The sequence below is a fragment of the Ischnura elegans genome, chromosome 8 (assembly GCF_921293095.1).
Source record: "Ischnura elegans chromosome 8, ioIscEleg1.1, whole genome shotgun sequence".
NCBI classification, from domain to species: Eukaryota; Metazoa; Arthropoda; class Insecta; order Odonata; family Coenagrionidae; genus Ischnura; species Ischnura elegans.
This window is the reverse complement of record NC_060253.1, coordinates 108,834,338-108,851,825: the sequence shown is the minus strand read 5'-3', so window position 1 is coordinate 108,851,825 and position 17,488 is coordinate 108,834,338. Positions and strand designations below refer to the sequence as shown.

The window sequence follows — 17,488 nt, the reverse complement described above, 5'->3', positions numbered from 1 at the left end:
AAAAACGTGAGTAACTAAGAAACAAGTGTAAAGATACATCACGCCTACCAAGCATCTAAAATACACACTTCACTTAGGTATAAAGTAGTTTGAATACATAAAGTACACTTGTTTCCCCACCTACAGACATGCAGAAAGCTCGTTTTTACCTTTTACTTTTTTATAAAATGCTGGGGAAATGTGCAACCTTGCCCCCTGACTTTTGCTGTGCCTCGAAATTCAAAATAAACGACCGAGCAATGTCCTCCAGAAACAAAGAAAGCAAATTTTTGCAGTGACAGCACAAAAGTTGAGCTCCACTAAAGTGACTGCTCACCAGGGTGACGTCAGGACTCAGAAAGACGTGATCCTTGGTGGCAGATATCTGCCGCCGGAGCCGAAATATAAAGCGCCCCCTTTATGTCGAAAGCGTGTCCACGGGCACGGGTTGCATTTGGGCGCGCCGATGCGGCGACGGTGGACCCTGCATCGGACACGCTCCGACGTTCAAAGTGATCTCGGCTCAAAGATCCGTGACTGACGCCACGCGTGTCATTCGTGATTAAATTAAACGTCAGCCGCAGCGAAAGGGACTTGCCTTCACGCATCGAGTCCTGTGGAGAAGAGGCGTGACGTATATCCCCACCCGAGCCGAAAGAGAGAGAGAGAGAGAGAGCTGTCGGTGACCACTATCGCTAAACAAACCAAACCATTGAAATAATAATATTCCAACCTCTAACTCCTATCCATTTGATACATCATTGCATCAAAAATTGTGAACAAATGTCGCGATGCACCAAGAATATTAAGGAAAAATTATTTCGGGAGTTTCTTTGATACGAAATAGGCAAGAGCAAAAATAACAAGGAAATAAAAACTATCTTTGTGAAATATGTCACCGCATAAATTTCTTCATAAAAGGATTTCCTTAAATCGAAAACATTAAATCACATTCTATTTTACTAATAATATTTAACACTCACCCACGCGTTTAACCACTGCAGTACCGCCTTCTTTAGATTCTTACCTGTAAAGAGAAATAATATATGGTGAAATAATAATTTTAACAGGCACAAGAAAAATTATATTCATTATAGGTAGCAGTAAAACTGAAATTTCACGATGCAACGTCGACAAATTATGGACCGAATATGTTACAGGTTATAGTATGAAATTATTGATGATTTATTTACGTCGCAATTAGTAATACATATAGAACAAAAAAGTAATAAAATCATGAATTTCATGGTCGATTTTTTTTTATCTCCATAGGATTAGGGTAGTTTCCGCGCGCTTGAAATTTTCACTTTTTATTTAATCGCGAAAAATGTAAAAGCGTGAAATACGTACTCCAGGATTAATAATCTTTCGATGTAGACAATAAAAAAATTATAGGAAACCACCCTATTCTCCTGATGGAACATCTCCATAGGCCTAATTGGAAAGGATAGTTCTATTTAAGTGTGGGAATAGTCGGAGAGATTGCTATGCTCCAAGTAAAACTACTTAACTAGTAGATACTGCCGATAGTCACCTTTTACCTGCAAATAGCGGTTACTTAACCTTCAATGTGTAATACATGCCTAATAAAAACAACAATAACAAGTGTTTTTTAAATTATTCCTAACGATTCCCCTAAAAGACCGCCTCAAAGCATGTTCCGTATCGAGAAAGATGAAGATTTAACAGAAATTACATCTTCAATGAAGCCAGATTTTCGTGATAAATCAGAGATGAAATATACCATAAAAATGATGAAAGAGAAAAATCGCAAGCGGCGAACGCGATTGAATAATGGATGTCCGACTGAAAGGATTTGAAAGAGGTTCGAAAGGAGGAAGACAAAGGGAAAGTTGGAACGGAACAACGAGCGAAGGCAAAATATTCTCCCTCCGGGACAACCTCCCCGCTCACTTCCAGTAGTATTCTCATGAACAAGGTATGAGGTCGGAATTAATAAGAAATTAACTCCTTTAATTAAAGAGCGGGCAGTTGCGTTGGGGGGGGCGCGGACGAAAGGTACACCTCGGGGAAATAAGACTAATGGGCTACGGAGTGGCAAGGAGGGAGGTAGGTACGAAGCGAAGGAGAGGAGGAGGAAGGCAAAGGAGATGGGATGGGGGAGAAGAAGAGGATTTCTGGAGGGGTGCCGACTTGAAAGATTTGCCAAGGGGGCGCAGGGGGGGCAAGAAATGAGTAAAAGATGAAGAAAATGGGAAAAGGATCAAGGAAGTCGAGGCACGACTTAGGGGGGAGGGGTACGCGTCAGGGTAAAGCCAGGGTAAAGTAGGAGGGGGTTGAAGTTCAAAGGGTGAGAAGTGGGATTTGGAAGAGGGATCAAAGGAAAAGGAGAGAGAGAGGGAGATTTATGACTCTCATCGCGAATGGATTATCGAAAAATTGTTTCGTTTTGGATGCGACAAGTGGGATTGGAAGTGGATTGATCGAGGGTTTTGCACAAAATGATGGAATGACGATAAAAGAATGCTTGATTTTGAGAATTAAAATCCAATCCATGACTCAGAATATTCTTGGAGCATGGCATTAAGCAAATAAAAACTTTAAGAAAAGTTGGGTTTACCGGATGCCAAGGTGAGATACATGCCACCATACAAGGGGAAACATTCGGAGGAGCCAAATTTTCGGTTGACATGAAAAATGGAGTCTGTTCCATATGAAGCGCTGATGTGATGCTCCGGAAGAGGGTGGGGGATGAAATATGAAAGATGGCTGAGTGTTGATGACAGCACATTTTTTCAATTAAAAACAAATCCTTTTAAGAAAGAGACTGCTAAGAGACTTGGATAGGGGCATAATATTACAGAAATAAAAGATAAAAAAAGCTGTAAACTCATCAATACATGAATGTGCTTGTATCAAAGCTATTTCCAACAATGCATCTATATAATAAGTATCCAACAAAAGGTATACTAACGCATATTTTGAGCTGTACCGGTAACGCTGCATCAATGCTAAAAGTTTGGAGATATTCGTAAGCATTTTAACCTATTATAACCCAATATTGCTTCTAAGCAACATCAAAAATGTATCAATTTTCTGCTATATTTTGGAAATATCTTAACTTCGCAATATTTTGTAATGTAAATTGTAATGTCGAAATATTTCGCTCCAACGATATTCATGATTGAGTGCAAAATTTTCTAGTTTTCAAAATGAAAAATATTGAAATTTGATCTCTCCCAGAAGCAGCTCTGGGATTGAAAGGGTTAACTTGTGTAGCTTTTTAGTTATTTACGATGGAATCAATGCTGCTAATATTTAATGAAATAGGATCAAAATTAGTAGCTTGTGATGAATCGACTGAATCGACGAATGAATCGACTCTGGCACATGTGTTACATTTATTTTATAGGTTGAAATCACATTGACGAATGTGAAAACACGCGGAGAACGTTAGTTTTGAGTCGAATTTACCTTGACTCCATGGCTTAAATGAACAATGTCTGCTAATGCGAAACAAATCCATTCATCCAAGAATTTTCTGACAAATTTACGTGCATCACAGCCGAGGCTGAGGGAAATGAATATGAAACGGCGACGGTACTCGATTCCTCCCAGGTACTGAATCCTCTACAAGAACAAATATCAACTACCTAATTTCGCACAAGCTACAAAGCTATTTGGAGATGTGGTAACCTCATTGGTGGAGCTGGGCAAAGGGTCCCAGGTTCAAATCCCGGGTTAAGCCTTCATAAACCCCCAAACACTACAATACACCCCCGCTAGGCTTAGATTGCTTGAACAATTGAGAATGGATATCTTTAAGAGCGACACAGATAACATAATATTAGAGCCACACTATATTTCCAGGTCAAATAGAAGCGATAAATTAAGAGAGATGTTTTGCCGAACGGATAGATATGGGAATTCGTTTTTCCCCCGAACCATAAAGGACTTTAATAAACGCTAGTCCCAAATTCGATAGAGCACTTCATTTTTTTAGCTGTAAACGGCTGGTGTCTTAATACTCCCTGCCACACGCCTTTTAGGCGGCTTGCGGGGTATTATGTAGATGTAGAAACACAAAATCCTCGAAGTTCGAGATCCCCCAGCGAAAGCAACTCCTTCCTCTTCATGCCTCGATTGTGTAAACTCCGAAGATTCAAGCGTGATGGAGTGGAATTATTTCCATTTGAAATAAATACTTGCAATTTTCCAAGATTATAAAATTTATAACGATCAAGGTTTCAATGTTACTTCAGCATCTTCGCGGTAGAAATGGTAGAGATCTCAACCTCGAATTTGTGGTATTCAAACGCCTGTGGATTAGTCCGGAGAGAGCTCTACCATCGACTAGCATTATCAACAAGAGATGAGTCAATACCACTTTTCTAAACTCCGATTCAATTTCTTTAAAATCAAATCCCAATTCTCGATTACTATTCCATCGATTCTTATTCATACTAACGGGTGCGATATTGATTTGTCTGTAGCACTGCTGTCATTAAAATTTAAGAAATGAATGGAATAAAATAAGCAGACAATCAAGTGGTGTAAAGAGTATATTTTTTTAAAATAGCAAAGTAGAATTATTGATGTAATAAAATAATAAACACTTAAACTGTTCCACTCAAAATTTTAACTAAATAATGTGCAGAGCGCAATGGCTGAGGAGTGTGGTCGCTTTTAAGCCCTAATCTTATTATAGTCTATTTTCAAAATATTTATCTTCGAGTCGGTGGAATCGAGAATCGACATTTGGAATCGATTCATCCCTAATATCAATCTTCGGTTTCAATCACTGGTTTGCTTCAGTTTCACAAGTATTTTTTGTGAAGGTCAACTTAACTTTGCCCCGACATGAGACAGGGCGGCCTGATGTAGACGATCGTCGAAGGACATGCGAGCAATGGACGACCAATTAGTTACATAGAACAAGTTATTAAGAATATAGAAGAGAATTAATATGAAAAGTAGTCAGATAGGAGTACGGAGTGGAGGACACGGTCAAACCAATTTCATGATTGTTGACTCATGATGATGAATGATAAACAAAGATATCGTATTGCCCACTAATTTTATTTAATAGCTCACAATTGTCGATTGTTTTGAAATCATCATCAGTACCTGATAAGTGAAATAAAACACGCGGGCAGTATGATATCATTGTTTATTATCCGGCGCACAGTGGGGCCAAATCCATAAAAGGTGGCCATAATTAGAAAAATAAAAGTTCGGGGTTATGATTTATTTATACATGGTTGGGAAGACACTTATTTGAGCTGCTGAGAAATAAGTTCGTGAAGCAGGTAAGTGTGCACCTCTTCGTAAAAATCACTTTCAAAGTGACAGGTGCGCTGCTGGGATACATAGCCTCCCTCTCGCTTCGAAATGCCCTCATCTTCTAGACTCCTCTTCAGCTACCCAATTGGCTAAATTTAAAATTTTAAAAATAGAATCAACGCAGAAATGTGCATAGATAAAAAATGTTGCTTTGCCATAACATTGAAACAATATTAAAATTATTATTAACATAAATATTAACTAATAAATTGCACAACTTTTATTCAAAAATAAAAATACGAACATCATTAAGGTATATAGTAGTGCTCTGCAGTGCTCTTATATAGTTATATTATTGTACAGGATCTTCATCGGAATCGGTAAACGATTTTTTGGATGGAACGAAGTCTGATTGAAATTTGTGTTTACGTTTACAAGCCTATGTGCGCAGCTCTTTTCATATTCAACGTAGAAAACCTACTATATAATAATGTGTGATGTAAATGTGTTTGTTAACTTTTTATATATTCTTAAAAAGACATTTGAGTTATTAGTTTTCATTTACTATTTAAAATAATACGTGGGTTTATTCAATAATGCATTTTTGTGCTTAGATAATTATTCATGGGACGAATTAGAGATGGATTATATTTAGTTTTTGCAATTTTTTAAGTGAGTGGTCGCGGGCCTGTTCATATTTTACGCAGATTGACTGTTATACAATAATGTTTTATAATTTCTTTGCTACCTTATTATGTTCCAGGATGTATTTTTAAGCCATAAGTATGCATACATGCCTATAACGTGTACAAACATTAAGATACATGTAACAATATCCGAAATTAATTCGTTTAGAATGTTTGAAAATTTAAAATAGCCATAAAATGATATTTGTTTAAAATTATTCATGAAATTATTAATCGATTGCCTTAAAACTTTGAAATGTATTTCATATAATTTTCAAAATCAGTTTCATACTCGTAATATAATATAATTAAAAATATCCCCCCTTTTGACTGGACATAAGGAACAATTACTGTCTTATTTTAGCAAAAATTCAATTTTTTGGCAAAGTATAAATTTTCTTTGTATTTCAATATCATATTCGGAATTAGTGACCTCGAAAACTGTTATATTCCAAATTTCAAGCAAATTACATGATATTTAATAATTATCACCAACTTTTAAGCATTTGGCCCCACTGTGCGGCGTACTGTTCCACGATATCTCTCCGCAAAAAGTTGACTTCATTATGACGATATTATATTTGCTTTTCTCGAGTCTGAAAAGTTTGTTTTATAAAATAAGGGAAAGATCGAGGGAGGTTTTACAAATCTCAGCAACTCAGGAAATGAAAAGCAAAATCTCATATCGAACGGACTTATGAAAGCCCAAACCTGACGTTGATGAAGATTTCTGCGAATCCGGGTGAATTACGGCCGTCGGAATCAGAAGCTACGCAGACGAAGGAGGGAGCCCACGAGAAACATCCCTCACCTCACGGGTGAATGGCAGCGGCGTGGACGGGAGAAAAAGATCGTCCGAAGAATTCGACAAGTTTAGGGCTATGATCACGGGGGGGGGGGGGGGGGGAATTGAATTTACTGCATAGCAAAAAAACATCTCATCGATCGACTGCCACTCAAGCTTATTACAAAACGTCTACACTCACGAATATGTTCCCTCAAGAATTCGGAAAACGGAAGAGATACGCAAACAAATCCGGACATTGAAATGATGTGAAGAGTGTACCACTAATCCTGTGATTGGAAGCATGACGACAATAAAACTCAGGAGTTAACAGCATCGAGCTCAACTGAGCTACAAGACGATCTAGTCTTGATTAGCAGCATTTACCCTCGGAAATAAGGCCACTGAGAAAGTAATGAGATAAGGCAATATGCTCAGTGAGCTATACTACGGATATCTAGCGATCTATGACGTAAGTTTGCACGTAAATGGCGTGAAGACTGATTCCATGCATATAATTTTTTTCATTTTGACACTTACTGCAAGTTAAAATGAGTTATTGTGACCATGGCAACATATTATTTCACTTCGGAATCTTGAGGGAAGAATCGGCTTCATACCTTATATGTGGAGCTGAATAAAAATGAAATCGATGATAAAGAATGTGCCTACGAAATTACTTGACAATAGGGAAATAAATATTAATGAAAACAAAAGTATTTATATAAAATACACTAAAGATGCACATGATTTTAGCATCAACGTACAGCACAAGTATTCAATCTTACATTTTAGTATCTACGTATAACGGCAATACTATGAGGCAACTTCGAATTAATTACTCAGATAATTTCCCAAAATCTGTAAGTAAAACAAAAATCTGCATATTTAAAAAGTGAATATACCCTACAAAATTAAAACTTTGATTTTGAATTTTTGACCAAATATGCGAATCAAGTAAGGAAAGCTTTACCGTTTCATAAAATTATTTCTTTTTCGTTGACGCTAGTGGCACCGCACTGCAACTAGTTATACTGTAACCCTCTGAATCGAAATCTGAAATAATATGGGTGATTGATATGATTGAACCGCGACATTATTATGATGGATGAAGAAATTATACCAAACATTTCATCAAACCATCACCAACAAAAATAACACTACAGTGAAAAATACGTGAGAAAAAGCGGAATTAATATTTATATTATATAATATATATTATATGATAATGAATGAAGACGATAAATATGTTTTGAACGGGCCTGCTGGTCGCAAGAAGCCTACTTCAAATGCCTGGTAGGCATTGTCTGCCTATCTGAGAAGGGAATCAGAGACAATAAAAGTGTGGCATTATCGATTAATAATGATAATGAAATCAATGGAAAGAATCGCCAATGATTAAGACCAACAATAGTCCGAGGAAAGAAGTACAATGGATTCACTCTGAGAAAGAGAAGACAAATTCAGTGACACAATAGTCTATTGAAATGTATGTGATGCAGCCATACATTTCGCCTTCATGGACACATTTTGCAATAAAACAGGCTCTTGAGACAATGAAAGAGAAATGATGGATGGGAAGCATTGTAGATGATGATTGAAAGGTGGAATGAAAAGAGCAAATTATGAAGGATGCCTTAGGCTTGCGGAGGGAAAGCTGGTTTTGTCAGGGAGGAATTGAGCGAATCGGCGCAGTGAACAAAACGTCAAGTTATCATGGCCATGGGTAACACGCAGGCAAAACTGATAAAGGAAGTATACATTTCATCAAAATTTGAAAGTATGCTCCTCTAACTACTTATACCTCATTCATTGACGTCCACAAACGGTCATATTGTGCTATTATTGGTGAAAATTGCAATAGAAATTTATAATTTTACGCATGATTTTTTTATGATAAACGTCTTAACAAACGATAAACGTTTACTAATGCTGGAATATAATGTTGATTCAATACAATTTTATGATAAAATAATGCAACTAGAACCGCGATAAAAACAAAACTTTCACTTGCACCGGACAAAGGTTGGAGATAAGAGCGAATTAATGCTGTAAAAGAGGTCATATCACGATATTTGCTTAAATATGGCAGCGCAGTTGAATAACTGAAAGAAGCATTAACTTAAAATATAAGGAATTAGGAGGCCACCCAGCATTGCCCGGGAAGGATAATACTCAGAGAAGTTGGATACTTGGAATTCATGGTTATATGACAGTAATTTTACGTAAAGTACAAAGCAGGTATGATGATGGTATACATTTGTGCCAGCAAACAATGGAACAACTATCTCAGTATACCGTGCGCGGGATAAGCCTACATCCCGCTCCACAGCATTGATTAATAACAGAGTTAGAACGCGTGCAAAGAAGAGCTGCCAGGTATGTGAAAGGTCGTTACGATAGTCTTGTTAGTGTAACTCACCTCTTAGATAAACTAGGATGGGAATCTCTGTCGGACCGTAGATTGAAAAGTAGACTAAACCAGATGAATTCAAGAGCAGTGTCTTTTCTAACGAAGTTAACCATATCTTACGGACGCCAACATACCACGGAAGATCAGATCATATAAATAAAATAAGAGAGATAGATTGTAGAACGGACAGATTCCGAATGTCATTTTTTCCACGATCAATGTGAGATTAGAACGGCAGCAATAGGACTCATAAATAGATTGCATGACTTGTAGTGTAGCCTACTAAACTATGTAAAACCTAATGCATGTTTCTTAATTTTATTATTATTTCTAACAGCATATGGTAATATAATTTGTTAGTATACGTGACGCTTTTTGGACCGTGTGGTGTGCATGTGGGAGTCCAATTGCATGCTGCATGCTGGTGATTGATCAACCCCTGCCAAACACCCTTGAGGTGACTCGCAGGGTATTATGTAGATATAGATGATTCTTGTGTGTGTCTGAAGTTCAGACACACATAAGAATCAGACACTCTGTACGTGGGAAGACCAAAAACGTCCTGTGAATGCACACCCCAGCAAAATGGTTTGAACCAAGAGGATTAATAGTTAGAATAACATTAATGATGTAGTATCCTTTGAGTTAATGTTTTCCGTTTGAGCGTGTCAAGAGGCGAGTCTACCCGGCATGATGCCCAATCACAGAGGTTGTATGACGTGATGTAACAAACGGTGTTGAGAAAACGACGCGACGTAAAGGACGCGTCGGACACAACCAAAAGTAGCACTATGGGCTTTGAGAGCATGAGATGCATCTACGTACTAACTTTGGTTGCAAGCCATGCAGCCGTATGGAAATCATCACAGTGGACAGACAAACAGACATCCTCTTTTATATTTATGGATGAATAGTCAACAATCCGAGCGCTATCAAGAATATATTTTTAAACACGATATTAAAAACGTATTAAAAAGTACATGTTTCCCCTTAACAGCGTTTTTCACCGAATTTATTTCATGCTCAGTACAGCAATTCTTCCTTTCCGACCAGACAACCGTCATTTCCCCCCCCCCCCCCTTTCACTTGCCTTACGTCCTTTCTATCTATTAGGAATCGGTTCACAAAATAATGAAGTTTGCCTAATCATTAAAACTGAATCAATGCTCTACGTAAAATACCAAATACGATATAGCTTACCAATCGGACGAATTATATAGGTGCGACTGCATTCAAAGCTTACGTGATCATCAAGTTTCTTTTTCCTCTTTAAATACGGTTTTCCACAACTTATTCATCAGTCAGTACCTCTCACGTAAAGCAACGTATATTGACGTACTGACTCACTCACTGATCATCGCAGCAGAACCCAAACCGTTGAAGGTTAAGCCGTGATTTTACAGGATATATTTATATATTAAAATATCACTAAGTATTCAGAATGTATTCATATTGTCGGGGGCGCAGCTAACCTAAGGGGGGTTTTAGTCGCAACTGATACTGGAGGATCTAGGGGGTACGAAATAGTAGGCGGGGTAAGCGGGAGGTGCGGGGCTCTCCCCCAGAATTTTTTTTTAAGATAAATGGTGGCTTTTACGGATGTGTGAACAGTTTGAATTTTTGTTTATGAGTCATCTGTACCCCTAATATTGGTTAAAAAATTTGTCACATAAAAATATTTTTATAAAAAAATCCTCTGAGCCCTGGGGGGGGGGGGGAGTTATCCCCAAAAACCCTCCTCCTTGCGCCACTAAATATTGTAATATGTAGGCGCATTTGGAAAGGATTTTTGCATCAGAAAATTTTTGGGGTCGTTTTTACATGAAATTAATCGTATTGACTCCGGTAAGACAGGCTTTAAATTTCGTGCACTCCTATTTTTAAATACTTACACTCGAGTTATTTCGTGAAAATTTATATCACTGCGTGGAAAATGGAATTCTCTATTTAATTCTGAGGTTCGAATTTGCTGTTCGTTTCGATTTCTTCTAATTATTCTACTTTTGGATTCAAATTAATCCATATTCTCCATTTAATAATTTTTAAGTCAAATTTTAATCTTTTTTCTACCCGTAGAAATTCATCGAGTGCCTTTCGCTAATCAGTAATAGGAATGATGAATGAGGTCCATTAAAGATGAAAGGCTAAGAAAATAAGGGCAAGGCATTATAAAGGCGTTTTGTTAGTTTGTGTTAGTACCTGATGATGATTGTTTAACAATAGAAACAAGTGTAGTACTCTGTTAATAAAATTGTGGGCCGTAAGATACCTTCTTCGATCACAAGTTATGTTGTTCCACCACATTTCTCCAAAAAAAGTTGACTTTACTGAAGATTTCTCTGATAAAATAAATTAAAACAAAAGATAAGGAACAAAATAAATAAATAAATAAATGGAGAGAGTATAAAATTTTGTTGCTAACATGAAAATAGTAAGGACTTCACGAATTTCAGTAAAGAGCCCCGGCTATAGACTTAAATGCAGGGGATCTACATAATATCCCGCAAGCCGGCTAAAAGGCGTGTGGCAGGGGGTGTTAGGACACCAGCCGTCTAGGCATAAAAAATGAAGTGCTCTACGAAGTTGGGACTAGCATTTATTAAAGTCCTTTATGGTTCGGGGAAAAAACGAATTCCCATATCTATACGTTCGGCAAAACATTTCTCCTAATTCATCGCTTCCAACTGACCTGGAAATATAGTGCGGCTCTCATATTATGTTCTCTGTGTCGCTCTTAAAGATATCGTGTATGTATGATCATATATATATTATTAAACAGTTATATATATGATCATACATATATATGTATAAGTATGATTATATCTAACGAATTGAAAGCAACCTCAAACTCATGGAAATATAGTGTAGCTCTAATATTATGTTCTCCGTGTCGCTCTTAAAGATATCCATTCTCAATTGTTCAAGCAATCTAAGCCTAGCGCGCAGCCTCCGAGTATCCAGCGGCTCCCAGCCTTATTCGCTTAACATTTGCGTAACGCTGTCTGCAAGCCCGTAGCAGTTTTGACGAAACGCGCATCTTTCCTTTGCATTTTATTCAGTTCGCGGATTAAGTCTTTCTGTACCGGATCCCATACTCTCGCTGCATATTCAAGGTGCGGATGGACCTTGTGCGAAATAGCACCTTTCTTTCACTTTCTCATCCGAAAATCTTCCCACAATACGCTTGACGAATCCTAATTTCTTCAGGGCCATGCCACAGATATTCCTTATATGTATGTGTTCCCCACGAGAGGTTCGAGGTTATCGTATAGTTAGACTCTAACTATCGGGATTATAGATAGAGTCGTGGTCAAGGATGAAAATTCGTCTCTCATTGTCAGTAAAAGTGCCGCCCTCATTATACTAAGTCAACAATCCCAAGTTTGATTTGGGGCAGCTCCCCATTCCACCCTTCCTAACCCTTTTCTCATTTGCGTATTTCTTTTCTTTTCCATCCTTAATAATCTGCCCTGTGTAACTCATTCTGTGACGTCCTCTTCGCTGTTACACACTGCGGCAAGTCCGCAAGTTTAAAAAAAATTATTAAAACATCCAGCGAAATTTTTCTCTGTCAGTCCTTATTTTTACATAGAGGGGTGAGGGATGGGAGGGCATGGCGTATGGAAGTGGGTGCAGGCGACGCGACGCCCTCACCAAGATGAGCACATATCCTTGAACGATTGCCTTCGAAGAAAGTACCGCTTCCTGCTGTATTTGCAGAGTATTTACGCTAAGGGTTTGCCACTTTTTACGCACTGCGCCGATGGCAAGTCCGCGATTGTTAAAAAAAATATTAAAACTTCTGGCGAAATATATATTTTCCTCAGTCGATATTATTTTTATAAAATAGAGGTGGGTGATGGTGGGGATCTGGTGTATGGAAGGGGTTTGGAGGGTATTGCGACACCTTCATCGCGATGGGCACATGTCCTTCGACGACTGTCTTCATCGAAAGTCTCTCCTTGGTGTATTTACGGATGATAAGGGTTCGCCTCTGTTACGCACCGATCCAACTGGCAAGTCAGCGTTTGTTTAAAAAGAGAAAAAAAAGCATTAAAAACCTCCTACGAAATATCTATTTTCCTCAGTCCATATTATTTTTATACAATACAGAGGGGGTTGACGGTGGAGCAGGCAGGCGACGTAGAGAGGAGGCCACATGAATGAATGCCCCGGGGAGGGAAACCTTGTTACGGCCGATGTCAATAAAACGTAAACGAACGGGCGATGCTTCTGGGGGGGGGGGGGAGGAGAGGAGGGAGAAGGAGGGGGGCGAAGAGAGAGGGGGTGCGGTAGTGTAGGAAACGGCGTCAGTGGAGTGAAAAAAGGCAGTGAGGAAATTCATTTTGGGCGCGGAAAGCAGGAATTGGAAGAGAGAACCAAGAGGGGGTAAGAAGACGTGTACGGGAAACTTGGACGCTATAGGATCCAAAAACATGAGGAGAGATAGGAAATGAAGGTCAATCGAAGGAATATTGCGATTTTTAATTCCATAAAATTCACACCTCTGCAACACCACTCTCCTTCAAAATTCAAAGATTTTCGATGAAAAACTAGATCACTCGTGTTCGTGAAAAATTCGTCGTTTTGCGCTGCCGTATCGCAGTAACGTGTCGTATTAATGTAAAGTGGCATAAAAATCCGTAATTGGTATTCATTTATGACTATTTACGCTAAGTTTCAAGTCTCTCAGTGAAACAAGCGACTTTCGACTAATGTCCGGCTATTTCTCATTTCGAACCATTGCGGAACGGGGGATTTTTCTGACGTCGAAGGAGGATAAAGGGAAACGGGCCGAAGGCACAAATAAATATATACATGTACTGGGACAATGTTCCACAAGTACAACTTTGCTGTTAAACATATTTTTACATCTAGGTTGCGGGGAATGTATGAAAAGAACAATATATATTACAATGCATATGTAATACTCACGAGTAAATACATGTTACATAAAAAGTGAAAAATTATTGTCCAATTAGCATAATATTCATAACATTTTTACATAAATGCAGAGAAAGATCAGTCAGAGAAAGCTGAAGATACGAGGAGATATGGTCATCTTTCCGGAGATTGAATATATATTTTAAACATAAATTTAGTGATCTTAGTAATTTTACAATACGTTCAATGGCAAGGCCATTAGAAACTACGGAGAGTTATGCAAGAGAAACAGTAAACACGAGAGTAGGATGGTGGGAGCACTAAGCGGGGAGGAGTTGTTTAAAACTGCGTTGGAGGGGAGAATGGAACTGATAGCGGCCGAGGTGTAATACCATCATTAATAACAATATAGATACGGAAGAGGGTTAGAAAAGGGCAAGCACAATGTCAAGGCAGAATTAAAACGCGTCATAAAATGGTGGCGAGAAGAAAACAGAATTAAACTCCGTCGTCTAAGGCGATCGAATACCGTAAATTCTGGCGTATGACACGACTGGAAGCATTAGTCGCCCCACAAGTTTTCCAGTTTATACATTGCCTTTGAGCTATACCAGCCGTATAAGACAATCCCCTCTTCCAGTGCACGTCAACTGAAAAATGAAAAATATTTGATTTGATTTCAGTGCGTTAGTTTCATGATTCACTGTCATGATTTTTGAAAAATTTCTTCGTTAAAAAAGACGTCTTAGGTGTCAGAATATACGGCAATCAGTGTTACGTGAGAGAATACGCGGATAGTAAGTTGTCTCGAAGTTCCCAAAAGTTGAGGCCAAAAATCAAACAACACGACTTTAAAAAAGCGATAATTTAATTTAAAAACGGTTCAATTCAAAGCGCGATACCACTTCTTCAATAAGAAGTTTTAAATTAAAGATGAGAAGTGGAAGTAAAATTTTCTGTGGACAAAAATCTAATGTTTCAAAAATCAAAATATTTAAAGGCGAAGGTTTCCGCCCAATTTTCATGAGTTGGTGACGTCGTATGACTTCCAGTTCATCGACTCGTTTAAATGCGAATCCCTCACTGAGAGAGATAATCGCTCTTAAGAGTGAAAACAACCGCTAAACACATGAGACCGATTCGTGGGGTCGAGGAATAGCTGAGACGATGTGACCCCCTCGCAAAGAGTGCGTGACTCCATAACATTATTTACTCGGAAGAAAGCCCTCGGTTTTTAGACGCGAATAGTTCGACTAGTAGGCGAAGGATGGAAAATTGAATAAACGACTCTTATTTTTTATAAATTCTATTGCTAACACCTGACTAAGTTAAAAAAATTGGCGAATCGTAAGAGTTTTGGTGTATGGGAATTATCAGGAGGGGAGCAGAATAAAAGATGGTGAAGATGGCTATGGACCAGTGGTAAAAAATGAACTCAACTTCTCCAAAATGTATGCACATCTTAAAGGATAAGACAAACTCTATGAGCATTGAAAAAAATTGTCTTACTCATCGCTATGTAATAATATGCTCAAACAGGAACTCGAGTCAAATGAGATTTTCGTCATAATGGATGAAATATTTCATAATCTCCGATGCATGGTGCATCAGTCCTAAGTTAGGCATTGATTTATTGAAGAAGCCTTTTTGAGGCCTGCTGCTACCTAAGGCTTTTTTGGCACACCTTTATCCCATAATGAAAAAAGAATAACAGAAATAATTGGTACAAATTGATTTAGACGACTAAAATTGAATAACACGGGTCATATCTTTCGGATGAACCAATAGTCTACAGAGATCCATGGTGAAAACAAGTCATATGCCAAGCATATATTGAACTAATTTATCAAACATCCATACATTGCCCAGAAAGTTAGTACACAAAGTAGCCTAATGATCTGGAAAATCTTACATTTCGCAATTGAAATTTAGGAATTTCATTACTAAAAGTAGTATATACTTCTGATATTGATTTGAAGCTGCTGGATAATTATTTTGAGATTCAGAAGGGTACAAACTTAATGATCACGCGCATAGTGCCAAAAACAAGTATACTTTTCACTTATCGGTAAAATAAAATGCCTTGGGAAATACAATGCAACATTTTTAAAAACTGAGTCCGACGCAAAATTAAATAAGCTTTATTTTTATGTGAATGACGTGATATCCGTAGAACTATTACTTGAAAAAAATGCTTTAAACTTGGGTATATTTCCTAAGCAGTATTCTAATTAGATCAATTAAATGAGAAAACAGCTTCAAAAATAAAATATTATACCTAGGCGAATTATTTTGGTGGTGTCTCTCTTCTCAGGATTTCCAACATTTTAAATTGTTGTATAGCTCAAACGTTTCTAAGGACGACATATATAATGACTAAAATCAGTAAAATCCCGATAAGTGTTCACCAAAACTTCAGCAATAGTTTGAGAGGGTGGCTTTCATTCCAATGATTCTCTGCTCGTGGCAGTGGGGTGAAACTCCATGAACAACAAACGTAGGCCATACTTGTTTGTTGAGATCGCAGGGAAACGAAACAACTTTGAATGTCTGCCACTTCATCCCGGGGATGTACACCAAAATTACATTACCGAACCATGAATGTGCCAAGGCGGGTGAACCGAACCTTGCGCTACCATTCCGGTAAAGAGCAGGAGGCGAACCGTTGCCAAAACCTTATGGGCCATTCTTCTCCCTCGTGTTCATCTTTGGAGAAGCCTGGAATGGATACGGCGCCACCACGAAAACTGACAAAACCGTGGTTGTTTGGCTGCAAACCCATAATGCAACGCTGCCCACCCCTTAAGGGTGCGGAACCACAGTTCTCAAAGGCAGCCAGCCATCTGCAACGGCCTTCGCGAGAAGCAACGTGGAGGATAAGGAAGATGAGATTTCTTTTATGGGAGAAGAAGGAAGGCAAGGGGAGGACGTGAGTGAATTCTGAATGCGATAGTAGGGGGGGGGATACGGTTTGGGGAAGGCGTTTGGAGGGTTGGGCGGGGGTGGGAGGGGGTGGGTAGAAAGGACATGGTGAGGGAGGGAGTGGTGAGAAGCGGGGGTAACCATCGATATATGTTTCGTACTGATCTATGCTTTTTTGCCGATACATCAAAGCCCTTAATGGCAAAATAATGCCGATGAATTACACGGAATGGTAAACTTTTGATAGAATTTCATTGTGCAAAATTAATGCTTTACACCATATCAGTAAAAGATTTTTAGAAATTTTCCTGGAATACTTTAATTTACCTTCCACGACCGGTTGCAAATAGTTTTCTTTTATCAAGCGCTCCTGCAAAGAGAAAAAAACACTTCTCAGAGACTACCATCGTCCTAGCATCGCTCTTGAGTGATTCGCTGTTCGAATATTTTCACTGAATTGCGCGTTCGGCTTTGAGAGAACTATCCCATTATATCCTAGGGTATATATTTTTCATGCGCATAATATTTACGCTATGATAATACACGTTGGCATGATAATGGCACTAAGAGCTCTGT

General features: G+C 38.4%; 1 protein-coding gene and 1 long non-coding RNA gene across 2 annotated transcripts in view; one reads left to right on the top strand and one right to left on the bottom strand.

Annotated features, from left to right (window-relative positions):
- The window catches only part of LOC124163187 (polyhomeotic-like protein 2), a 404,958-nt gene that overhangs the window by 99,579 nt on the left and 287,891 nt on the right, over window positions 1-17,488 (bottom strand). The gene's annotated exons all lie outside the window — the stretch shown is intronic.
- Window positions 1-17,488, top strand: part of LOC124163189 — a 92,350-nt gene that overhangs the window by 74,587 nt on the left and 275 nt on the right. The gene's annotated exons all lie outside the window — the stretch shown is intronic.